The sequence below is a fragment of the Zea mays genome, chromosome 7, assembly GCF_902167145.1.
Source record: "Zea mays cultivar B73 chromosome 7, Zm-B73-REFERENCE-NAM-5.0, whole genome shotgun sequence".
Classification (NCBI taxonomy): domain Eukaryota; kingdom Viridiplantae; phylum Streptophyta; class Magnoliopsida; order Poales; family Poaceae; genus Zea; species Zea mays.
Window position 1 is genome coordinate 26287634 of NC_050102.1, and position 26836 is coordinate 26314469.

The following is a 26836-nucleotide window of genomic DNA, read 5'->3' on the forward strand; positions in this document are numbered from 1 at the left end:
CCTTCCAAATTTTCCTTCATCAAGTGACCCTCGAAGCCATATTGAGGATGGGAGTCTTCGTCTGGGCAGCAAGGAGCCAAGGGATAGAACCAAGCGCAAAGTGCTTCTACAGCATGCATGAACTTATGTATGAGACAAAGGCCATGGGGAAGGAACAGTATCACAACAACTTCGGTTGTTACGGGTTTATCTCCCGTCCCAACGCAAGTCACCTAGTGCCAACATTTCGGAAGAGGTGGCCAGGAAATTGGATGAAGGAATGGTTTTATGTGAAGAACGATCTGGTAGCAAGGGAGGATGTTAAGGAGGTTATTATGCGTCCCATATGGTCTGCTTCGGCCTTCGAAAGCCGAAGGTTGAAATCGATGAAGTTGCCGAAGCATGCCAGAAGGCCTTTGGTACTGTATGCTTCTTCATTGGTACAAGAGACTTGATTCAAGAACATATAGCATTCAGAGTATGGCCACTTATGGAAAATTGGGTGACGCCGAATGAGACTATCACCGAGTCTAGCGAAGGTGACCTGGTTCGACTGAAATATACATTCAGATATGGAGATAAATTTGATGAACCAAATGATGGTTGGCTGAGATGCATCGAAGCTACAAGTGATGAACTTCTTGGGTCATATTCCAAAGCAGAAGATAATGCATTATCCACATCCTTCGGGGGCTGGGGAAAAAAGAGATTGAACAGAGTTTTTGATGCCATTGGTTTTGTTTACCCCGACTACTGCTACCCGCTGCGAGGACGAGGAAAGAAGAGGAAAACTGCTGCTTCGGCCAAAACCGCTGCTTCGGCCACTCCAGATGAGCCTGCGCCGAAGAGCAAAAAAATGAAAGTCCTTACCCACCGGCCTCGCTATATTGAACCGGTCGTGGTACCTGAATTTGGCAGGGAAGCTTCTTCAGCTGCTGAACCGAAAGAGACTGCTCCTCCTACGCAGGAAATTGAAGAGCCGGCTGTAATGCCGAAGGCACCTTCGACCGAGTTGATTGAAACGAAGGTTGACGAAGATAGAGCTAAAAGGTTAAGAATTGAAGAAGCGACAAAGATGCTCGGGATTCTAAGTCCCTCAACAGAAGCAACAGTGCTGAAGGCAGAAAAAAGTTCTGCCATAACCCCTAGAAGAAACAAGATGGTAAATGTATTAGATATTTTGGAAACAACAGATTCCAAATGCCCCGCTCCCATGAAGAAGGTTGCCAAAGCTGTCAAAGCGCAAACTGAAGCTGACATTAAGCAGATAGAAATTGAGGCTGCAACGATTGAGGCTGAAATAGATAGTGTGCCTTCAAAGTCTGCTGAGAAAGAGTCTGCCGAAATTGAAGAAGTGACAACAGAAGAAAAAACCACAGAGCAAATTTTGCCTGAAAAGGTTGCTACTCCTGCTCCCGAAGCTTTGAAAGAGAGATTATATCATCCGTCATGCTTCGGGAAAAGGACTTTCTAAGGAAGAAGAACAAGAAGCTCGACATTATGCCCAAAAACTGAAATATTCGAAGGGGGCATTAGTGTTCAATGGCAGCGGGGAGGAAGATTTTTTGTACTGTCTCCCGGATAATAAAGAGATATCCGTCAGCCGGGAGATAGGAAGAAGCTTCGGATTTCCGAAGCTAGAAGATGGCCTCTCAGTACTGTCAAAGGATGAATTGGCTGACAGTTTAGCATATAATAGTATAAAGGTATGAAAATCAATTTTGTATTTGAAAACAAATTTCTTCATTTGTTTATACTTAATGTTATACTCCTCTTGTAAGGCTTGATCCTTAGCAATGCCCTCAGAGCTCAGAAAAACATTGAAGATGAAGGATGTACAATGGCTCTGAACAACCTTCGTTCAGAGGTAATTGAACTAAGGAACGAAGGCCTTGAAAAGGATAAGATATTAATTTCATTGGTAAATAAAATAAAAGAATACAAAGCTAGTTCCAATGTTCAAGCTGAGGCCCAAAAGAGTGAAATTGAAGACCTTCGGAGACAATTAGCTGAGGCCAAATAAAAATGCGCTGTTGCTGAAGCTAATCGAGATACCAGCGAATATTGGAGTAATTATTTAGAAAAGACAGTTGCAGAGCTTTGCGCATCCAAGGAAAGATGTTTTGAAAAATCTGTGGAGTGCGTGAAAAAGATGAAAACTAGCTTCGCCAACGTGGGCGCTTATTCAAACGAAGACAACTTCATACGAGGCGACCCTGAGGGCGTTATCGAGTGGATCAGTGGTGAAGCCAATGCTTTTGAGGAAATTTTAAGTGATCGTGGGGACGTCTGCGCATTCTCTAGTGCGAGAGGAGTTGCAGCCGTCCTGGAGAAGGCGTGTTGCGATCATGTCAAAACTTTGGCCCAAGCTGAAGCTGCCTTTTCCGTAGATGCCACGAAGGATCCCTCGGCCGAAGCAAGTTTTATGGGCGGAAAATTTTTCACTGATATCTGGGAAAATGGCGGCCGAGAAATGGCTCACAAAATAATAAAGAAAAGTGAAAAAATATTCATGAGGCTCAAGAAGCAACGAAAAAAGCTGAAGAAGCTGCCGAACGTGAGAGACTGATAGGTATCGTTTAATAGCTTCTAGCTTCGTCATTTGTTTTCGTGACTTCGAACTAATTGGTGTTTTCTACCGCAGCTGAACTACCTCCTCCACCAGAGCCATTCGACCCACTGGCCGGCCCAGAAATGAAGAAAACAATAGAAATCATTAATATGGTCGAAGCTATTGTCTACGAAGTTGTTACCAAACTGCTTAACGAAATTGCAGAGAAAGTTCTGAAGGAAGAATAGTAGTTATTGTAAAAACATTTCTAGGATATTAATGTAACTTTTGCTGAACTAAGTCTGTAATATTTGATGCTTATAATTTTGAATCTAATATATTAATTGTTTGTAACTCAGTTCTTTGCGATGCATGAAACTTTGTGTACATACCGTTTTTGAGCCTTCGGCGAAAAAACACCTTCCCTTCTTTTCATGCTTCGTAAAGAAGAGTGTTTATGCTTCGTGAGAATATCCATACTTCATAAAGAACATCCAAGCTCCGTAAAAACTTCAATGCTTCGTAAACATTAGATCTCTTCTTCCATATCAGAGCGGATGAAGATGTGCTTCTCAGCTTATTTTGTGCCTTGGCACCTTTTCATTTTTGTAAAACATTCTCCGAAGATTGACTTCATTTCCAATTCATTTCATTGATGTGATATGATGTATGATGTGATGATATGCGATATGATGCAATGATATGATGCAAAGAATGATGCTAATGCCGAAGACACACCCACGCTAAAACACAATCTCTGCGTCCCCTTAGGGACGATCAAAATCTCTTTGCCGCTTATTTTTCGGCTTCACCGCTTATTTTTCGGTGTAAGTTCTGCATCCCCTTAGGAACGTCTTTTGAACTTCTTCGCCTTCTATTTCGGCGGTATTCGCGTTGACTTTTCGCGCTTCGCCTTATATTTCGGCGGTATTTGGCTCTGCATTCCCTTTGGAACGACTTTTGAGCAGAAAACTTACACTGCGCTCCCTTAGGAACGACTTTTTGTAGCTTCGGCAAACTTACGTTGCGCTCTTTAGGAATGACTTGTTGTAGCTTCGGTGAAACTCGCACTATGATTTTTAGCTCTGCATTCCCGTAGGAACGTCTTTTGAGCTTCAGCAAATTTTTTTTGAGCTTCGTAAGTCTGTGAAGAAGATATATTTCAATCTGATAGAAGCGAAGCTATTACAAGAAATTAAAAATGACAAGAAAACTAGGTTTACATTGATTGTTCCTTATTAAAAAGAAAATGACAGTGAATGTAAAAATATTTCAGAGGTAGGATATCTCTTAATAGATGTGTTTTGATTCCGGCACAGTACTGTTGACTATGCGAGCTTCGGATTCCTTCTGGCTGTTGATAGGTCTGTTGGCTCCCTTCTGGCTGCTGACCTCGTGAATAGGCAGGTTGTAGTGGTGGCGGAGGTGGAAGCTGCGGCCAAGAAGCCTGTGGCTGACTAGCCGAAGCAACAGAAGCTGCAGGATGATTATCCACATATTCTGGTATGTAGGGTGAGTGACACGAAGTAGTGTGCAGGACCTGCTTCGGTTGACTTTGCCGAGCTTCGGCTTCTGCGTTCTCCTTCTGCTTTTGGATGGTGATTTGGCACATTCTTGTAGTGTGGCCCTTGTCTTCACCACAAAATAGGCAGTAGATCTTCCTGGGCTGATCCCCATATATTCCTCCGAAGCCCCTGGCGCCTCTGCCTCTTGGAGCTGGCGGCCGGAAAGAGCTTTGTTGCTGCCCCGAAGATTGTGAAGTATACTATGGCCTCTGCAGCTGACTTCCTCTGTCATCACTCTGAGTGGAGTTGTGAATTGACCGGACATGCCTCAGGTGGATTCTTCCTCCGAAGCCCCTGGTCATCTCAGAGAACCTATATGCTTCCTCCCTTCTTTGGCGGAAATCATTGTCAGCCCGGATGTACTCATCCATCTTTTGAAGCAGCTTCTCCAGAGTCTGTGGGGGCTTTCTAGCGAAATACTGGGCAGTAGGTCCTGGACGAAGCCCCTTGATCATGGCCTCAATGACAATTTCATTGGGCACTGTAGGCGCTTGTGCTCTCAAACGCAAGAACCTTCGGACATATGCCTGGAGATACTTCTCATGATCTTGTGTGCATTGAAACAGGGCCTGAGCTGTGACTGGCTTCGTCTGAAAGCCTTGGAAACTTGTCACTAGCATATCCTTGAGCTTCTGCCACGAAGTAATAGTCCCTGGCCGAAGAGAAGAATACCATGTTTGGGCCACATTCCGAACTGCCATGACGAAGGACTTGGCCATGACAGTTGCATTGCCTCCATATGAAGATATAGTTGCTTCATAACTCATCAAAAACTGCTTTGGATCTGAATGCCCATCATACATGGGGAGCTGAGGTGGCTTGTATGATGGAGGCCATGGAATAGCCTGCAGTTCTGCTGCCAAGGGAGAAGCATCATCAAAGGTAAAGGTATCATGATTGAAATCGTCATACCATCCATCCTCATTGAATAAGCCTTCTTAATGAAGTTCCCTGTGTTGGGGCCTTCGATCTTGTTCGTCTTGAGCAAGATGGCGTACTTCTTCAGTGGCTTCGTCGATCTGCCTTTGAAGATCAACCAGTCGGGCCATCTTCTCCTTCTTCCTTTGTACTTGCTGATGAATTATCTCCATGTTTCTGATCTCTTGGTCCAACTCCTCCTCCTGGAGTGTTGGATAGTGGCCTTCCTTTTCTGGCTTCAGGCCTCTCGTAGAGAGAGGGTCTCTTGATTTGGGTCCAGTGGCTGCAGTGCGGCAGCCCCTGGTGCTGAAACTTTCTTCGGCGGCATGACGAAGGTCAGTGCTTGCCGAAGGTGGTCGAAAAAGGGTTCACTGGAGGTGGGCGCCAATGTTCGGGACTTGTTCTCAAATGCTATGAATTAAGAACAAGGCAACACAAGATGTTAAATGTTAATACCCTTCGTCCTTCGATGCATTATTTCCCTTAGGATATAATGATCTTCAGACGAAGGTCATGAAGGACATACCTTCATCATCGCAGTATATGTTAAATAAAACAAGCATATGACATGTAAGAAACAACATAAACAATCATATAACATTATCAATTTATTCTTATTATATGATCATAGAAAGGCGAATACAATATTAAATTACAAAAGTACCTTCGACTTGATAGAAGGCAAGAAAGTACAAGCGTGACGCAAAAGCAAGCACAAGTCAGCGTGAACAATACGGGGGTACTGTTCACCTATTTATAGGCACATGACACAGCCTATGAGAAATTACAGTCATGCCCTTTACATTTACTATTGGCTTATAGAAAAATCTATGAGGACTGGATAGCCTTTTCCCCTTTAAGTCGGTTCCTTTTCCCACGATTGAGCCAAAGCTCCTTTGTGCATAGCTTCGAAGTAACGACAACCTTCGTCATGATCATGTCCTTCTCACCGTATATGCCTTTAATCCTGAATCCGAAGGTACCTGTTTATAAATCATGCTTGGCAAACACTGTTAAATTACGTTTTTGAGGACCTTCGGAGGACGAAGGCCCCCATTAGTTTCTAGACTTTGTAGTTAGTTTTTGTATACCAATGAAGTTATCTAAGTGTTAGAAACAGAGAAAAGAATAAATGAATTAGATTGCAAAAGTCTGGCTGCCTACAGCCAAAGACCAGCTCGGCTTGGCACACCGGACTGTCCGGTGGTGCACCGGACAGTGTCCGGTGCGCCAGGCTGGCCTCCAGTGAAAAGGCTACTCTCGGGAAAGTTTGGCGGCGTACGGCTATAATTCACCGGACTGTTCGGTGGTGCACCGGACTGTTCAGTGAGCCAACGGCCGCCAGTGCAACGGTCGGCCGCGCAATCCACGGGCGACGCATGGCCCGCGCCAACGGTCGGCAGGGGACACCGGACAGTGTCTAGTGCGCCAACCGCCACGAATCTGCAATGGTCGTCTGTGCTAGAAAAGGAAGGAGATCGCGCACCGGACAACTACAGTGACTGTCCGGTGGTGCACCGGATTGTCCGGTGCGCCACCCGATAGAAGGCAAGGATAACCTTCCTTGTTGGCCTCCAACGGCTCCTAGCTGCCTTGGGGCTATAAAAGGGACCCCTAGGCGCATAGAGGAGTCACCCAAGCACACTCTAAGCATTCCAAGACTTCTAGTCCTCACTTTCATGCAATCGTTCATCGTTCTTGAGATTGGAGCACTTTTCAAGTTGCAAACTCCCTGCATGTGTTTTGTGTGCTCATCTTCTCACTTGTGTGTGTGTTTGCGGTGTGGACTTAATTCTAGTGTGCGTTGCTCTTCCCAACCTTACTCTGTGCTTTCTTTGTGATCAATCTTGTAAGGGCGAGAGGCTCCAACTTGTGGAGATTCCTCGCAAACGGGAAGAAAACTATAAGGAAGAATACCGTGGTATTCAAGTTGATCATCGGATCACTTGAAAGTGGTTGAGTGCAACCCTCGTCCATTGGGACGCCACAACGTGGAGGTAGGAAAGTGTTATACTTGGCCGAACCACGGGATAAACCACTGTGTCTCTTGTGTTGTCTTTCTCTGTGATTATTGTGATTAGCAAGAGCTCGCTCTATAGCCACTTGGTTCTATTGCACTAACATCTTTATAACCAAGCTTGTGGCTATTTAGTATTGAATTTTACAGGATCACCTATTCACCCCCCCTCTAGGTGCTCTCAATTGGTATCAGAGCCGTTCTCTTCACTTAAGGGACTAATCGCCCGAAGAGATGGATCCTAAGGGAAAGGGGATGGTGGTCAACGATAAGGAGAAGGAGTCCATCTTCAACGAGCCAAGGGACGACAAGCCCACTGACTCTGGCTTGAGTCACAAGAAGAAGGACGGGAAGAAGAAGAGGCGCATCAAGAAGATCGTCTACTACGACAGCGACGAATCTTCTTCTTCACCAAGAGACGACGACGAGAAAAAGAAACCGGTTAATTCAAATTTTTCATTTGATTATTCTCGTATTCCTTTCAATTCCAATGCTCATTTGCTTTCAATTCCTCTTGGTAAACCTCCACACTTTGATGGAGAGGACTACTCTTTTTGGAGTCACAAAATGTGTAGTCACTTATTTTCTCTCCATCCTAGTATTTGGGAGATAGTTGAAAATGGAATGCAATTTGATAGTACGGATAACCCTATATTTATTAACGAGCAAATTCATAAAAATGCACAAGCTACCACTGTTGTGCTAGCATCTTTGTGCAGGGATGAGTACAACAAAGTAAGCGGCTTGGACAACGCCAAGCAAATCTGGGACACCCTCAAAATATCACATGAGGGAAACGACGCCACCATGATCACCAAAATGGAGTTGGTGGAGGGCGAGCTAGGAAGATTCGCGATAATCAGGGGAGAGGAGCCAACACAAACATACACAAAGATGACGCCTAAGGAGATACTCGGAAAGTTTGTGAGCGGGTGCATGATGGTGAAAGAAGCCCGATATGTAGACGACGCACTTAATGGTCCATTACCCGTGTACGAGCCTCAACCCGTTGCTCTCAAAGCAACAAGCAGCAGGGAGGCGCTACCAAGCAAGGTGGCATAAGTTGAGGCGGCCGGGCTAAACGAAGATGAGATGGCTCTAATCAAGCGTTTCAAGACCACGCTAAAAGGACGCAAGGAGTATCCCAACAAGAGAAAAGCAAAGGGAAAGCGCTCCTGTTTTAAATGCGGTAAGACTGGTCATTTTATAGCACAATGCCCCGATAATAACAATGGCCAGGAACAAGAAAAGCATGGGAAGAGGGAGAAGAAGAAGGCCTACAAGAAGGCAAAGGGCGAGGCGCACCTTGGCAAAGAATGGGATTCGGATTGCTCTTCTTCCGACTCTGATGACGAAGGACTTGCTGCCTCAGCCTTCAACAAGTCCTCTCTCTTCCCCAACGAACGCCACGCTTGCCTCATGGCAAAGGAGAAAAAGGTAAGCGTTCGAGAAACCCCTAAGTATACTACTTCAAGCGATGATGATTCTAGTGATGATGAAGTAGATTATACCGATTTATTTAAGGGTTTGGATAGAGCAAAAGTAGATAAAATTAATGAGTTAATTGATGCTCTAAATGAAAAAGATAGATTGCTAGAGAAGCAAGAGGACATTTTATATGAAGAACATGACAAATTTGTTAGTGTACAAAAGTCTCTTGCTTTAGAAACTAAAAGAAATGAAATGTTATCCTCTGAATTGTTTGTGTGCCATGAACCAATCTCTAGTTTAAAGATTTTGAATAATGATTTAAATGCTAAGCTAGAGGTAGCCAATAAATCTAGTTCATGTGTAGAACATGTTGCCATTTGTAATAGGTGTAAGGATTTTGATGTTGATGCTTGCGTTGAACACCTTACTTCTATTACCAAATTAAATGATGAGGTGGCAAGTCTTAATACTCAGCTTAAGACTTGCAAAATTGATTTTGATAAGCTAAAATTTGCTAGGGATGCCTACACCATTGGTAGACACCCCTCAATTAAGGATGGGCTTGGCTTTCAAAGGGAAGCCAAGAACTTAACAAGCCATAAGGTTCCCATTCTCAACAAGGAGAAAGGGAAGGCCCCTATGGCTAATAGTGCTCAAAGGAATCATGCTTTCATTTATAGTGATAGAAAATTTTCTAGAAATGCTCATAGGAGTTATGATCATGATGTTTTTAATTCACATGCTATGTTTGCTTCTAGCTCTACTTTTGTGCATGGTAGAAGTAAACCTAGGAGAAATCATGTTGTGCATCATGTGCCTAGGAAAGTATGTAATGAACCTTCTACAATTTACCATGCTTGCAATACTTCTTTTGCAATTTGTGTAAGAATGAAAAAGTAGTTGCTAGGAAATTGGGATCCAAATGCAAGGGAGATAAGACTTGCATTTGGGTTCCAAAGGCTATTGAAACTAACCTTATAGGACCCAACAAGAGTTGGGTACCTAAAACCCAAGCGTAAATTGTCTTGCAGGTTTATGCATCTGGGGGCTCAAGCTGGATTATCGACAGCGGATGCACAAACCACATGACGGGGGAGAAGAAGATGTTCACCTCCTACGTCAAGAACAAGGATTCCCAGGATACGATTATCTTTGGAGATGGGAACCAAGGCAAGTTCAAAGGCTTGGGCAAGATAGCCATCACCAACGAGCACTCCATTTCAAACGTGTTTCTAGTAGAGTCGCTTGGTTACAACCTCCTGTCTGTAAGTCAATTGTGCCACATGGGCTACAATTGTTTGTTTACAAATATAGATGTTTCTGTCTTTAGAAGGAGTGATGGTTCATTAGCATTTAAGGGTGTATTAGATGGCAAACTCTACTTAGTTGATTTTTCGAAAGAGGAGGTCGATCTAGATGCATGCTTAATAGCTAAGACTAGCATGGGCTGGCTGTGGCATCACCGTCTAGCACATGTTGGGATGAAGAACCTTCATAAACTTCTAAAGGGAGAACATGTGTTAGGACTAACCAATGTCTGCTTCGAAAAAGATAGACCTTGTGCAGCTTGTCAGGCAGGGAAACAGGTGGGAAGCACTCATCACAGCAAGAATGTGATGACAACGTCAAGACCACTGGAGCTTCTCCACATGGACCTCTTCGGACCCGTCGCCTACCTTAGCATCGGGGGAAGTAAGTATGGTCTTGTAATTGTAGATGACTTTTCCCGCTTCACTTGGGTGTTCTTTTTGCAGGATAAATTAGAAACCCAAGGGACCTTAAAGCGCTTTCTAAGAAGGGATCAAAACGAGTTTAAGCTCAAGGTGAAAAAGATAAGGAGCGACAACGGGTCCGAGTTCAAGAACTTACAAGTTGAGGAGTACCTTGAGGAGGAAGGTGTCAAGCATGAGTTCTCCGCTCCCTACACACCACATCAAAACAGTGTGGTAGAGAGGAAGAACATGACACTTATCGACATGGTGAGGACGATGCTTGGAGAGTTCAAGCCACCCGAGCGGTTTTGGTCGGAAGCTGTGAACACATCTTGCCACGCCATAAACCAGCTCTATCTGCATCGTCTCCTCAAGAAGACCTCCTACGAACTCCTTACCGGTAACAAACCCAATATATCTTACTTTCGTGTATTTGGGAGCAAATGCTACATTCTGGTGAAGAAAGGTAGACATTCCAAATTTGCTCCCAAAGCTGTAGAAGGGTTTTTACTAGGGTATGACTCAAATACAAAGGCGTATAGAGTCTTCAACAAATCATCGGGTTTGGTTGAAGTCTCTAGTGACGTTGTATTTGATGAGACTAATGGCTCTCCAAGAGAGCAAGTTGATCTTGATGATATAGTTGAAGATGATGTTCCGACGTCTGCAATATGCACCATGGCGATTGGAGATGTGCGACCACAGGAACAACAAGAGCAAGATCAACCTTCTTCCTCAACAATGGTGCATCCCCAACTCAAGATGCTGAACAGGTTCATCAAGAAGAGGCGTGTGATCAAGGGGGAGCACAAGAAGAACAAGTTGTGGAGGAAGAAGCACCATTGGTCCCTCCCACTCAAGTCCGAGCGACAATTCAAAGGAATCACCCCGTCGATCAGATTCTAGGTGATATAAGCAAGGGAGTAACTACTCGCTCAAGATTAGCTAATTTTTGTGAGCATTACTCGTTTGTCTCTTCTATTGAGCCTTTCAGGGTAGAAGAGGCCTTGCAAGATCCGGACTGGGTGTTGTCCATGCAGGAAGAGCTTAACAACTTTAAGAGGAATGAAGTTTGGAGCCTGGTACCACGTCCAAAGCAAAACGTTGTGGGAATCAAGTGGGTGTTCCGCAACAAGCAAGACGAGCACAGAGTGGTGACAAGAAACAAGGCTCGACTTGTGGCAAAAGGTTATGCCCAAGTCGCAGGTTTGGATTTTGAGGAGACTTTTGCTCCTGTGGCTAGGCTAGAGTCTATTAGAATATTATTAGCTTATGCTGCTCACCACTCTTTCAGGTTGTTTCAAATGGATGTGAAGAGCGCTTTCCTCAACGGGCCAATCAAGGAGGAGGTGTACGTGGAACAACTTCCTGGCTTTGAGGATGACAGGTATCCCGACCACGTTTTAAGCTCTCGAAGGCGCTCTATGGACTTAAGCAAGCCCCAAGAGCATGGTATGAATGCCTTAGAGATTTCTTAATTGCTAATGCTTTCAAGGTTGGGAAAGTCGATCCCACTCTTTTCACTAAGACTTGTGACAGTGACCTCTTTGTGTGCCAAATTTATGTCGATGACATAATATTTGGTTCTACTAATCAAAAGTCTTGTGAGGAGTTTAGCAGGGTGATGACACAAAAATTTGAGATGTCGATGATGGGCGAGTTGACGTACTTCCTTGGGTTCCAAGTGAAGCAACTCAAGGATGGCACTTTCCTCTCCCAAACGAAGTACACACAAGATCTTCTCAAGCGGTTTGGGATGAAAGACGCGAAGCCCGCAAAGACACCAATGGGAACCGATGGACATGTCGACCTCAACAAAGGAGGTAAGTTCGTTGATCAAAAGGCATACCGGTCTATGATAGGGTCATTACTTTATTTATGTGCTAGTAGACCGGATATTATGCTTAGCGTATGCATGTGTGCTAGATTTCAATCCGACCCAAGGGAATGTCACCTTGTGGCCGTTAAGCGGATTCTGAGATATTTAGTTGCTACACCTTGTTTCGGGATCTGGTATCCAAAGGGGTCTACCTTTGACTTGATTGGATATTCAGACTCCGATTATGCCGGGTGCAAGGTTGATAGGAAGAGCACATCGGGGATGTGCCAATTTCTAGGAAGGTCCCTGGTGTCGTGGAGCTCAAAGAAACAAACATCTGTTGCCCTATCCACCGCTGAGGCCGAGTATGTTGCCGCAGGACAGTGTTGCGCGCAACTACTTTGGATGAGGCAAACCCTCCGAGACTTTGGCTACAATCTGAGCAAAGTCCCACTCCTATGTGACAATGAGAGTGCAATCCGCATGGCGGATAATCCTGTTGAACACAACCGCACTAAGCACATAGACATCCAGCATCACTTTCTGAGAGACCACCAGCAAAAGGGAGATATTGAAGTGTATCATGTTAGCATCGAGAACAGCTAGCTGATATCTTTATCAAGCCTTTAGATGAGAAAACCTTTTGCAGGCTGCGTAGTGAGCTAAATGTCTTAGATTCGCGTAACTTGGATTGATTTATAGCATACATGTGTTTTATGCCTTTGATCAACTTACTTTATGCATTTATGAAATTTGTTGCTTATTTATGGTGTTCAAGTTGTGCAGGGGATCCCTGGACCTCACAAATCCATGTGTGAATGATGCACGTATCTAGGGGGAGAAGTGCTACAACTTGACCCTTTGAGACTAGCCTTTGTGTCTAAGTGTTCTTGTTGTAGTCTCAAAGGTGCATTGAAAGGGAAAAGGTGAACTTGGACCATGCAAAGACTTCCACTGCACTCCGGTATTAGTGTACTCACCTCCAAGTTCATTCTTGTGTTCTTATTGCCTTTTGCTTTTAATTGACAATTTATGGTGAGGCAATGGGGTTAAAGGGCCAAAAATGATCCCGTTTTGGTGCTTAATGCTAAAGGGGGAGAAATTAAGGCCAAAGCAAATGGATCAGCTACCACTTGTGAATTTTGAAAACAATAGAGTTAGAACTTTTGATTTGTCAAAATACTCTTATTGCAAAATTTGGTCTCTTGTGGGGAGAATTTTTTATTATGGCAAAAAGGGGGAGTTTTTGGTACTTGATCAATTTTTCCATTGGAATATCTCTCTTTGTGCCTAAACAAGTGTGTTTGACTTAGAGATAGGAAAATGAATTTGATTTGCAAAAACAAACCAAGTGGTGGCAAAAGACGATCCAAATATGTCAAATCTTGTCAAATACAAATTTGTTCTCAATTGCATTGATCTTACACTTCTTTTGGTTGCTTTTGGATGTGTTGGCATAAATCACCAAAAAGGGGGAGATTGAAAGGGAAATGTGCCTTTGGGAAATTTCTATTATGTTTTGGTGTTTAAATGTCCAACACATTTAATTGAGTTCTTAAGTGCTAAATGAAGAAAGAAGTGCAAATCAAAGAGAAGCTATGTTTCTAGACTTAGTAGTTGGTTTTTGTATACTAATGAAGTTATCTAAGTGTTAGAAACAGAGAAAAGAAGAAATGAATTGGATTGCAAAAGTCTAGCTGCCTACAGCCGAAGACCAGCTCAGCTTGGCACACCGGACTGTCCGGTGGTGCACCGGATAGTGTCCGGTGCGCCAGGCTGGCTTTCGGTGAAAAGGCTACTCTTAGGAAAGTTTGGCGGCGTACGACTATAATTCACCAGACTGTTCGGTGGTGCACCGGACTGTCCGGTGAGCCAACGGCCGCCAGCGCAATGGTCGGCCGCGCAATCCGCGGGCGACGCGTGGCCCGCGCCAACATTCGGCAGGGGGCACCGGACTGTCCGGTGTGCACCGGACAGTGTCCGATGCGCCAACCACCACGAATCTGCAACGGTCGTCTGCGCCAGAAAAGGAAGGAGATCGCGCACCAGACAGCTACAGTGACTGTCCGGTGCGCCACCCGACAGAAGGCAAGGATAGCCTTCCTTGTTGGCCTCCAACGACTCCTAGCTGCCTTGGGGCTATAAAAGGGACCCCTAGGCGCATGTAGGAGTCACCCAAGCACACTCTAAGCATTCCAAGACTTCTAGTCCTCACTTTCACGCAATCATTCATCGTTCTTGAGATTGGAGCACTTTTCGAGTTGCACACTCCCCGCGCGTGTTTTGTGTGCTCATCTTCTCACTTGTGTGCGTGTTTGCGGTGTGGATATAATTCTAGTGTGCATTGCTCTTCCCAACCTTATTCTGTGCTTTCTTTGTGATCAATCTTGTAAGGGCGAGAGGCTCCAACTTGTGGAGATTCCTCACAAACGGGAAGAAAACTATAAGGAAGAATACCGTGGTATTCAAGTTGATCATCGGATCACTTGAAAGTGGTTGAGTGCAACCCTCATCCATTGGGACGCCACAACGTGGAGGTAGGCAAGTGTTATACTTGGCCGAACCACGGGATAAACCACCGTGTCTCTTGTGTTATATTTCTCTGTGATTATTGTGATTAGCAAGAGCTCGCTCTATAGCCACTTGGTTCTATTACACTAACATCTTTATAACCAAGCTTGTGGCTATTTAGTATTGAATTTTACAGGATCACCTATTCACCCCCCCTCTAGGTGCTCTCACCTAGCCCTGCGCCAGATCGTGGACCGTCTGGCCCCTGGCCGCGGCCCACGGACCGTCCGCGCCTGTGCAGAGAGCACCGCCTTCGATTATCATCGCAGTGATTGGCGCCCGGATCGGCGCCAACATGCTTTTTGGCGACTCCGCTGCGGACATTTCATATAGACCTATCAAGATCGGCCCTCAATGGCCGGTTCAAAGGATAGCTCTGAAGTTTCCACCAGCAATATCATCAAGCTGACATGGGAAACCTTATCGGCTGAAGAACGACTCCTGTTCGAGGAGCGCCAGGAGCAGCTAATCAAGGAAGCAAAGGCAAAATTCTTGGCCGACTTCAAGGTGGATAGAAACAACAAAGTCGTTCGACTATGGGCGACAGACCTGGCGTCGCTCCAACCCACAGCGGATACCCCCAATGTAAGTAATACCAATGAGCTCCAATCTCTTAAAGCTTACATAGATGAACAACGAGACAAAATGCAACATATCGTAGGGGGTATACAAAAGGATTATAAAAGGCTACTACGTGCGTTTGATAAATCCATTGTTGCAAATTTTCCGTCGCACGAGGTTGAATTGGGGGAAAACACACGTAATTCATCGGCTATAGGTAGTCACGACCAGTCACAACCCCTTTATGGGATGCCGATGGACACATACCCTGAGCAACCACAACCTCCTACACACATCTGTAGTAAATTAGTCGACCTGCACATGTCCGGACCGTCCGCACGTGAGCACGGACCGTCCGGGCCAGCAACGGTCGGTCCCATTTTTAACGAGTTACCGAGATATGCGTCTGAGCCACCACATGTTACACAAGCCCTAAACCACCCAAACAGACCGCCCGCATATGATCGCGGGCGGTCCGCATATCCGACCGGACAGTCCGTGTATCCGACCGGACGGTCCGACACAGGGTTGTTTGAGGAGGATTGTTACCTAAATCCTCATCCGTCTCAGCAACACTTCCCATCGCAATATACAATGCACCAGCCCATTAATACATCATCCCAAACCCGTGGGGCGAGTACTTTCCGGCTCCGCTTAGAAGGCCAGAAAGGATTAGTCAATCTTATGAAACATATAGGGTAAATAGTAGTGCACCGCAGAACTCAAACCAATGGGGAGGAAGACAACATGCTAATATCCAGTCAACCTCACCTATGTGTGACCAGAGAGCCAGAGGTCTCGCACCGGCTGCATGATATAGTGAGGGAAGAGATAGCTCGGGCGTTCCGAGATAAGCTCGGAGTAAGCATGGTCCCTAGGGGACAGTCATATCGGAGCCCTTATGACAGCCGATTTGACCACCACCCATACCCACAGGGAACCAGGATACCCGAATTTACAAAATTTTCGGGTGACCACGCGTGAACACATAGGCCAGTTTCTAGCACAATTAGGACAATTGACCGACACAGAAGCATTCCGCGTGCGTTTATTTTCGTTATTCTTAACAGCAACAACATTCGCATGGTACGCCACATTACCCCCTAATTCTATTTTTTCATGGGGGGTTTAGAACAAAAATTCCACGATCACTTCTTTTCGGGTGATTATGAGTTAGATTTGGTAGACCTAGTAGCCCTGCGACAAGGGAAAGATGAACCGGTTAATGAATACATTCGGAGGTTCCGAGATACAAGAAATCGATGCTTTCAAATTCATTTAGCAGAAAAATAGCTAGCATGATTAGCCTTTAATGGACTACGATATTATTTAAAAGAAAGATTAGAAGGTATCCAGTTTTTTACGCTAGCACAATTACATCAAAGAGCTTTGGCTTGTGAAAGCCGAAGCAAAAAAACTGCTAAAACAATTCATCATAACGTGCATATAGTAGAGTGCGACCAAAGCAGCTCGGATGACGAATCAACATAAGTATACGCGGCTAAAATGGTTTGGCCAAAGCAGGCCAAATCTTCGGCTTGTTCCTCCTTACAGCCGGTTCAAAAGAAACGGCAAGAGGAAGTTAAGTTTACATTTAATGTTGGCAAATGTGACAAAATATTTGATGAATTACTCAAAAATGCCAACATTAAAATAAATCATATTGTTCCATCCGCCGACGAACTAAAACGTCGTGCATATTGCAAGTGGCATAACTCATTTTCTCATACCACTAATGATTGTAATGTGTTCCGACGACAAATTCAATCGGCCATTAACGAGGGACGATTGAAATTTCAGGAAATACAGGTGGATACGGAGCCCTTCCCGATAAATATGATCCATTTCGAGGGCAAAAGGGTCCTAATTCGGCCAAGCACAGCCGATAAGGGCAAATGCAAAGAGATAATCATCGGCGCGCGGGAGGCCGACGGGAATAGTAAAATTTCTTGCAGGAAAGTGGTAGCCGAAAAGACTCCTGATGGAGGGGAGACTCTGAAGGTGACCATCACAACCTCCAACACTGGGGGGCAAGAGCAGACAAGGCGACAGGCGCATGAACCCTTACTGCGCATCACGGACGGTCCGACGCCCAGACGCGGACGGTCCGAAGCATCGTTGGACGGTCTGAAACATTCCAGCGGACAGTCCGGCAACACTCAGGACCCACAACGACCACGTACCTTCAAACCACGACGACCAGAGATAGGTACGTGGAAAACTAATACATTTAAAGCGGCTGGTCGACTGGTCAAATCTGGCCCGACCTTCAGCCAATTATTATCCAAATATGTAAAAAAGAAGGTCAGCCCAAGTGACCGCCCAGCGAAGCGACCTCGCTCACCCACTCAGGAGCGACAACAAATAAGACCGATTGGACCACCTCACTAATCGGAGAAGACGAGAGATCATATTGTCCAGTTGAGACCTAACATGCCTGCATGGGCACCTCCACTCCCATATCTACCTATGCCACATCCATATGCATACATACCACCACCATACACCCCGAGTCCCATGTGGAACATGCCACAATATCTATTTGGGATGCCACAGTACCCTGCTTGGGGGCACCCCAAACATTTGTATTCAACAGGTTGGCACCTCCAGTTCAGAACCGATTGAGCACCACTCAATCCCGTCACCAGGCACAAGCCCAGCAAGATTGCCGGACCACTTGGCCGCAAAGGCCGACCAATCCAGCAGGGGGCATATATCTATAGCAACCAAGAGAACGATAAGGAATGACATTATAAAAATAGGCACAACATATGTCGTCGTACAGAAAGATAATGAAGGGCCGATGATTTTTGTTGAATCGGCCAACACAAGCAAAAGAGAAGATACGACTGACGTTAAACAACCGATCCAAAATACTCCATGCCCCGATAGTGCCCATCGGGATTGACACGATCGCAAAAGCGAAAATTACAGCGCCTAAGAGCGAAAGAGAACCAGGAAAAAGGAGGCGGAAAGGATATTCAATGACACGCATCCACAATACCCACCACTGCAAAAGAGGTGGAGGCCAAAGGCCATCGAGATAAGTCAAACGACCACGAAGACAGAAAATGAGACAGCAACTTCACAGCTCTCTGCAGGTATGGCAAACAGTCCGGCTATAAAGGTCGGACCATCCGCAGATGACACAGACTGTCTGACTCTCAAGTCCAGACCATCCGCACTACACCGGGACACCTCCAAAGACGTACCGACGCTAATGGAGGAGGATGACCTACTAGGAGAAGACTTGGTTGACTACGAAGCTTCTCCAGAGCACAAAGGTATGGACATAAATGTTATTACATTTTCCGCCAATTGTACTATTGTCGGCGATGATGAACCTGTCGTTGCTTAGTTTGACTTTGGTACTAAAGAAGTCGCCTTCACTAAACCAAAGGAATCGGTAAATCATTTGAAGCCACTCTTCGTGCGCAGTCACATTGATGGGATACCGATTACTAAAATGTTGGTAGATAGGGGGGCGACTGTAAATCTAATGCCTTATTCATTATACAGAAAATTAGGTAAATAAGATGATGAACTTGTCAAGACCAACATGACCCTCAGCGGCGTTGGAACTGATAGTTCAACCAAAGCCAAGGAAGTCACGTCCATTGAATTAACCATCAGGACTAAGACCCTTGCTGCTGCATTCTTCGTTGCTGATGTAGAAGGAAATTACAGTCTAATCCTAGGCAGAGATTGGATCCATGCTAATCAGTGTGTACCTTCTACGTTACATCAAATGTTATTGCAGTGGGTAGGCGACAATGTAGAACAAGTGCATGCTGATGCATCGGCCTGTATCACTGTGGACGATGCCCCTGTACTTTGGACCTATGAGACTGCTACGTGTCTGATAGGAGTAGATTTTTCTGATTATCGGTTCATAAGTATAGATAAGAAGGGTGTTGGGGACTTGTTCTCAAATGCTATGAATTAAGAACAAGGCAACATAAAATGTTAAATGTTAATGCCCTTCGTCCAACGAAGCATTATTCCCTTAAGGATTAATGAGCCTTGGACGAAGGTTAAAGACAATATGATTATGAAGGTTAAATCTTCGTAATTGAATCCTAATAGATTGAATAAAGTAATATAAAATACGAAGCATCAAAGGTGAATAAATTATAAACGAACAACATTACTTTCATATTATATCGATTTAACACATTTAAGCATTGGATACAATTATACCTTTGCCTTGGCAAAAGGTTGATTCCCGAATGGTGTGATCGCTATTACCAGAATGCGTGAACAGTAAAGGAATACTGTTCACTATTTATAGACACGGGACACAGCCTGTGAGGAATTACAATTATGCCCCTCATAAGGGATTACAACAGCGACTCAAACATTTATGGACTAAAAGGTCATTCTATTTTTATGTCGGTTTGTAATTCCGAAGCTTCATGAAGAGGAACCTTCGGTCATCACATGCGGACAGCTTCAGCCGAAGCTGTTTCGTCCTACAAGACCTTCGGCGACGAAGCATAGTCCCAACAGTAGCCCCTTCGTGGTGCTAGATCGTTTTTCGTAACGAGCTTGATCCGTGAAAAAAGTATCTTAGGCTTCGGGAAGCCGAAGGTCCGAAAAACACCTTCCCTGAGCTCGTTGTCGAGAAACGATTCAGTTTCCGAGCGCGTAGCGGTCCCACCTTGCAGAGTTACTATTTGGTCTCTGCGGTCCACCGCGCAGCGGGTGCAAGCAGCTGTTCGCCTGGTGTAAAAATCCTGGCGATTCACCTTCTTACCTGCATCACTATATAAACAGACGGGTAGGTGTGAAGTTACCACAGCATTCATTGCTATTTGCACTGTTTTGCTGCCAAAATTTTTAACCATAGCCGAAGCTTGACCCTCGAAATCAAACGAAGCTCCAGCTCGAAGCCTACTTCGTCAGAAGAAAAACGCTTCGGAAGAAAAGTATTTAGTTCCCAAAAAATCCAGAATTAAATGGCTAGAGTGCATTCTACCGCTAGGGTTGAGCGTGAGGGAGACGAAGCTGAAGGATCGGAGTCTGTTCCCATCTCCGAAGCGATGCAACGATCCGGACTGGTAATCTCGGAAGAAATCCCCACTGCTGAAACAGAACAGGTAACTGCCGAAGCGGAAGAAGGAGACATTGAGGAAACTGATTCCGAAGATGATTATCATATTGCCATGCCAAGTAAGCCCAGCCACTTGGACTTCGGAAAGTCGACTGTCTCTAAGGCTGATCTCTCCAAGATGGTGAAGTCGGGTTATTTCAATGAGAGTCAGAAGAAGCTACTTCGCTTCGGGGGGGAAGAAACTACCCCGAAGCCGGAGAAGGATGAAATAGTCATTTTCAAGAGCTTTCTAAAGGCTGGGTTGAGATTCCCCCTCCATGGGATTATTGCAGATGTATTGAAGAAGTTTGGGATCTACTTTCATCAGCTGACTCCTAACGCTATCGTTAGGCTTAGTGTTTATATCTGGGCCCTCCGAAGCCAAGCGGTGGAGCCGTTTGCCGACAGCTTTTGTCGAGTTCATGAGCTGCACTACCAAACGAAGGCTAGAAAAGATGGATTGCATGATAACTTTGGTTGCTATAATTTTGCTTATCGGAAAACCACAAAGTTTCCTGTAATCAACTACCGAAGCAAATGGCCGGCAGGCTGGAAGTCGGAATGGTTTTATGTGAAGGTTGACGAAGACAAAGAGAAGCTGGTACAAAGCCCTCTTGAATTGATTTCGGAGAAACAAGACCGCGATGCCAAATGTCATTAGAAGGTCCCACTTGGGCTGCACTGGCTGAGTTTAAAATTATTTCAGAGCATATCGGCACAAGAGACCTGGTTCAAGAGTTCTTGGCCTTCAGGGTTTTTCCTACTTTAAAAGAATGGGAAATGCCGAAGCTAGAGGGGGAGAAGAAAGAAGGGGAACTTGTGCGGTTACCTTACTATTACAAGTTTAAGAAATACTTTAAAACACCTTGCCAAGAGTGGCTGGGCACAATTGAAATAATGTGCAATGAAATACTCGGTAATTACTCCAAAAAAGAAGATCAGTTGATGACTGCGGCCTTCGGTACCCGTCCAAAGCGAAGACTGAATCGAGTGCTGGACGCCTTGGGTTTTGAATACCCTGACTACGAACAACTGAATAAAGGTGTCGAAGGCCGGAAAAGGGTAGCCGAAGCTTTAAATGAAGATGAGAAAGAACTACCAAAAGAGAAGAATATTCCGAAGAAGAGAAAAGTATCATCTCCAAAACGAAAAGTATCCAACGAAGAAGAGACTCCCGCATCACGCTCTGCCACTGACGTGGAAGAGATTTTGAAGGTAATGACTGAATCCCTGCCTGTGAAGCTAAGTCCATTAGGGCCTCAACTGACGAAGTTTTTTTAGAAGGAAAAGGAGCCCGAAAAAACGAAGAAAACAACTAAAACAAAGAGACAAAGGATCATCGCAGTGACAGAAGTCATTGACAAGACACCACCGAGAGCCTCAGCTCGGAAGATACCAGCGACTGAGGAAATAACAAATATTGAAGTCGCACCTTCGGAGATCGCGGCTACCGAAGCTACCTCAACTGAAGATTTGAACTTGGAAACCACAATCGAACATATCGACAAAATACTGCTAAACATGGCCACAGAAGAAGCTACAACTGCCGCCGAGGAGACCATGGCCGCAGTGTCTGGGAAAGAAAAGGAAATCGCTGACGAAACTTCAGAGGACGAAGCCTTCATGTTTCAAAATTTAGTTGGACAAGAACTGTCAAAAACCGAAATAGAAGAGCTTAAAGAATATGCCAAATCTTGCGGATATAAACCAGGAGCACTCCTCTTCGGGGGTATTGAGGATGAAAAATTAGACTGTATCCGGGATCAAACTGGAGCTAAGATTATCGGTACTCTATCAAAGAGTATCGGTTTTCCGAAGCTGGAAACGGATATTAGTCGCTACCGACGACAACATATCGTTGGTAGTTTATTTTATTCCAATTTCAAGGTGAACTACTTTTCCCTTGACTTTTATTGTTTTTAATAATGAAGACATTTCTAACGAAGGTTGTTTATGTGCAGAGTATGCTGTTGAGTAAGGCTTTGAAAATGCAGCAGGATCTAGAAGACAAAAAACACGAGGTTATAATTGAAAATTTAGAGAGCAAAATAAAAGAGCAATCAGCTACTATTGAAAAGAAGAACTTCGAGCTTCAGGCAACTGAAGGCTTATTGGCAGAAGCCGAAGCTAAAATAACAGAATTGAATACGAAGCTTCTCTGCCAATCTGAACAGTTTGAACAAGAAAAGCAAGAACTTAATGCGAAACTTGAAGCCGAAGTCCAACAAATTTCAGATTTGAAAAAATTATTGGCAAGCCTTCAAGACAAATGTTTGGAGTTTAGCAATAAATGTATTCAACGACTGAGAAAAATTTTCCACTCAGTCGAGGCTAGCAGTGGGAAGTTCACCCCGTCAACTGAAGATTTACCAAAGACCTTCGAACATATTGAGAGTGAAATTGATGAGCTTGACGAAGTTATAGCCGGGCACGGTGACTTCTGTGCCTGGGTAGCTTCTCGGGGCACTGCTGCAGCTTTTCTGAAGGCTGGCTGCGACCATGGAAAAATTGTTAATAGGCCCAATTTCACTCTATCACCATCAATTTTAGATGATATTCCTGACCTCGCCCGAAGTATTTCTAATAGATTTGTAAAGATGATATGGACAAAAGGCAGGCGAGAAAAGGCTGGAGACGAAGCTCGGAGTCATCTTGAACCAGTAAGAAATCATACCTTGTGCTTACCTTTTCCTTCAAACTTGGTTTTGACTCACAACAACTTAATTCATGTAGGATGACGAAGCCGAGACCGATGCTTAAAGAGTATGACGCCAAAGCTGAGGCCCCATGAAGATCAGTAGGAGTAGACTGTAGAAAAACTCAAGAAACTTTTGAAATAACTTTTGTAAATATGGCTAAACAGTTCTTAATGAATTTTGTTCATACCTTGTAATATGCTCTTACCCTTCCATTAATGTATGAGGTGCTTTGATGTGGACGAAATTGTCTTTTTGAGCCGAAGGCGAAAAAAACACCTTCCCTTCTTTTCGTACACAGCGAAGCATAAAAAACAGCTTTTCCTTTTTGCCGAAGCTCTTCTTTTCGTACACGACGAAGTACAAAAGACAGTTTTTTCCTTTTTGCCGAAGCAACCACTAATGCTATGATGATGGTTATCCTACATATGCCTGGATGAATGTTTATGAATGCAAATGTTATGATGTAATGTAGTGTGCAAATGAATGTCCAAACACATATCCGAAGCCATAATCACAACCGTTGTTTCCTTAGAAACAATCACATATCAGCGCTGACTTTTCGCTGTAAGCCTCCCTTAGGAGCTTCTTCGCCTTTTACTTTAGCGGAATCAGCGTTGACTTTTCGCTGTAAGCCTCCCTTAGGAGCTTCTTCGCCTTTTACTTTCGGCGGTATCAGCGTTGACTTTTCGCTGTAAGCCTCCCTTAGGAGCTTCTTCGCCTTTTACTTTCGGCGGTATCAGCGTTGACTTTTCGCTGTAAGCTCTGCATTCCCTTTGGAACGACTTTTGAGCAGAAAACTTACACTGCGCCCCCTTTGGAGCGACTTCTTTAGTAGCTTCGTCGTGCTCCGCATCCCCTTAGGGACGGCTTTCGAGCTTCTTCCCTGTTTCTTTTCGGCACTCGATGGTGCGTTCTCAGTTTTTACATTTACATCTTTGGGGGATTTTGCTCTTATAGAGCTAAAAAAGGAAATTACATGTGATGGCCCCATTAAAAACCTTTCTCCCCCTTCAGAAAGGAAAAGGGTGCCATGAAAGAAAAAATAAAAAATATAAAAAATTACATCAAGTTATACATAATATCGCCGAAGCTCATCCGCATTCCAAGATCTAGGAATGTCGTTGCCGTCCATATCCTTCAATCTGTATGAACCGGGTCTTGACGAAGATACTACCAAAAAAGGTCCCTCCCATTTCAACTGCAACTTGCCCACTGTATCTGGGTTAGCCACTCTCCGAAGCACCAAATGTCCTGGCTCAATATTCTTTAGCCGAACCTTTCTATCACGCCATTTGATTGTTTCGGCTTGATATTTATTGATGTTCTCCACAGCTTGAAGCCTGATCCCTTCTATAGCATCTTTTTCCACAGAATGATCAGCTTCAGAATCTGATTCTGCCGAAGCTACTACTCTTATTGATCCAGTTTTAGCTTCCTCCGGAGTTATTGCTTCGTCACCAAACAATAATTTGAATGGAGTAAATCCTGTTGACCTTGATGTTGTTGTGTTGTGGCTCCATACCACTTTGATTAATTGATCTGGCCACTTTCCCCTAGGTTGATTGAAGATTAACTTCATTATTCCTGTCATTATGATGCCATTGGCTCTTTCAACAAATCCATTTGACTCCGGATGCCTGACTGATGCAAAATGGATCTTCGTGCCAATTTGATCACAGAATTCTTTGAAAGCTTCAGAGTCGAACTGTGTTCCATTATCTACAGTGATGGCCTTTGGTACTCCAAAACGACAAACAATATTCTGCCAGAAAAACTTTTGAATGGTGACCGAAGTTATTGTGGCTAAAGGCTTTGCCTCAATCCATTTAGAAAAATATTCCACAGCCACTACAACATATCTTAAGTTTCCTTGGGCCGGTGGTAACGGACCTAACAAGTCAAGGCCCCACCTTTGCAATGGCCAGATGGGTTGTATCAGCTGAGTTAGAGACGAAGGTTGTTTTTGATCTCTTGCACATTTCTGACAACCTTCGCACTTTTGAACTAATTCCGCTGCATCCGAAGCTGCCTTCGGCCAATAAAACCCTTGACGGAAAACTTTTCCAAGTAACGGCCTAGATCCAATGTGAGATCCACACAGGCCTGCATGTATTTCTTTCATTAATTCTATGCCTTCGGCTCTAGATAAACACTTGAGTAATGGAGCACAAACTCTATGCTTGTACAACTCCCCTTCTATCATGACATATGGACGAGCTCTTGCCTCTATCCTCCTGTTATAAGTTTCGTCATCTGAAAGGAAGTTATCCTGAAGGTAAGAGATGATCTCAGTTCTCCAGTCTTCACTATAAACAGGAGATATATTGAGGACTGTTCTTTCAAGAAGTTCCACTGAAGGTGCTTTTATTGTTTCGAAGAACACATCCGAAGGTAAGGGCAGCCCCTGTGCTGCTGACTTAGCTAGCAAATCAGCATGCTCATTTTGTCCTCGAGGGATATTTTTGACAGAAAATCCTTCGAAGGAAGATTCAATCCTTCGGACCGTGTCTAGATATTTTTCAAGCTTCGGATCTTTAGCCTTACAACTCTTGTCGATATGACCCGACACAACCTGGGAATCAGTTTTAAGAATGGCCCTTCTGATTCCCATTGCTTTTAACTTCCGAAGGCCCAAAAGCAGGGCTTCGTACTCAGTAATATTGTTTGTACAACTGAAATCGAGTCTTGCCGCATAACAAGTTTTAACTTTGGATGGTGAGACCAACACAGCGGCTGCTCCTGCTCCGAAGGTTCCCCAAGACCCATCGCCAAAACACTGTCCATACTTCGGCATCTTTATTTGTTTCTTCATCCTGAGCTCCTGGCGTCCAGTCAGCAATGAAATCTGCCAACGCTTGAGACTGGATCGAAGATCTATGCACATAATCAATGCAAAATTCATTGAGCTCTACAGCCCATTTTCCAATCCATCCAGTAGCTTCTCTATTTCTCATAATATCCTTCAACGGTTGCGAAGAAGGAACAACAATATTGTATGCTTGAAAGTAATGCCGAAGCTTCCTGGATGCCATCAAAACAGCATATAACACCTTCTCTTTCTTCGATAAACTAAGAACCTCAGATACAAAATATACTGGGACCTGCTTCTTGACTTGGCCATCAAGCTTCTCCTGGACAAGTGCTGCACTTACCGCTGAGTGCGAAGCTGCCACATATAATAACAAAGGAGCCCCTGGTGTTGGTGGAGTTAATGTTGTTAAATCTATCAAATATTGCTTCAGTTCCTCGAAGGCTTTTTGTTGGCTTGGTCCCCATTGAAAGACTTCGGCTGATTTCAGCACTTCGAAGAATGGTAAATTTCTCTCTGCTGATCTGGATATGAATCTATTGAGAGATGCCAGCCTCCCTGTCAGTCTTTGGGCCCCCTTTTTTGTATTTGGTGGCTCCATTCGAAGTATAGCTTCGATTTTACTTAGATTAGCTTCAATTCCCTTTGTTGAAACCAAGCATCCAAGAAATTTCCCCTTCTTTACTCCGAAGACACATTTTTCTGGATTCAGCTTTAGACCAGCTTGTCTAAAACTGGCGAAGGTCTCCTGCAAATCAGCAATGTGATTTTCTTGTTTCGTGCTTTTTACAATGATATCATCAACATAAGTTAGCACATTTCTGCCTATCTGAGACTGAAGAACCTTCGCAGTCATTCTGCTGAAACTTCCTCCAGCGTTCTTGAGCCCCTCAGGCATCCGAAGGTAACAATATGTTCCACTAGGGGTTATGAAACTGGTCTTCGGCTCATCCTCCTTCTTCATCCAAATTTGATGATAGCCTGAATAACAATCTAGAAGACTCATAAGCTCTGACGAAGCTGCTGCATCAACTAAGGAGTCTATCCTTGGCAATGGGAATTCGTCCTTCGGACAGGCCTTGTTGAGATCCGTAAAATCGATACACATTCGC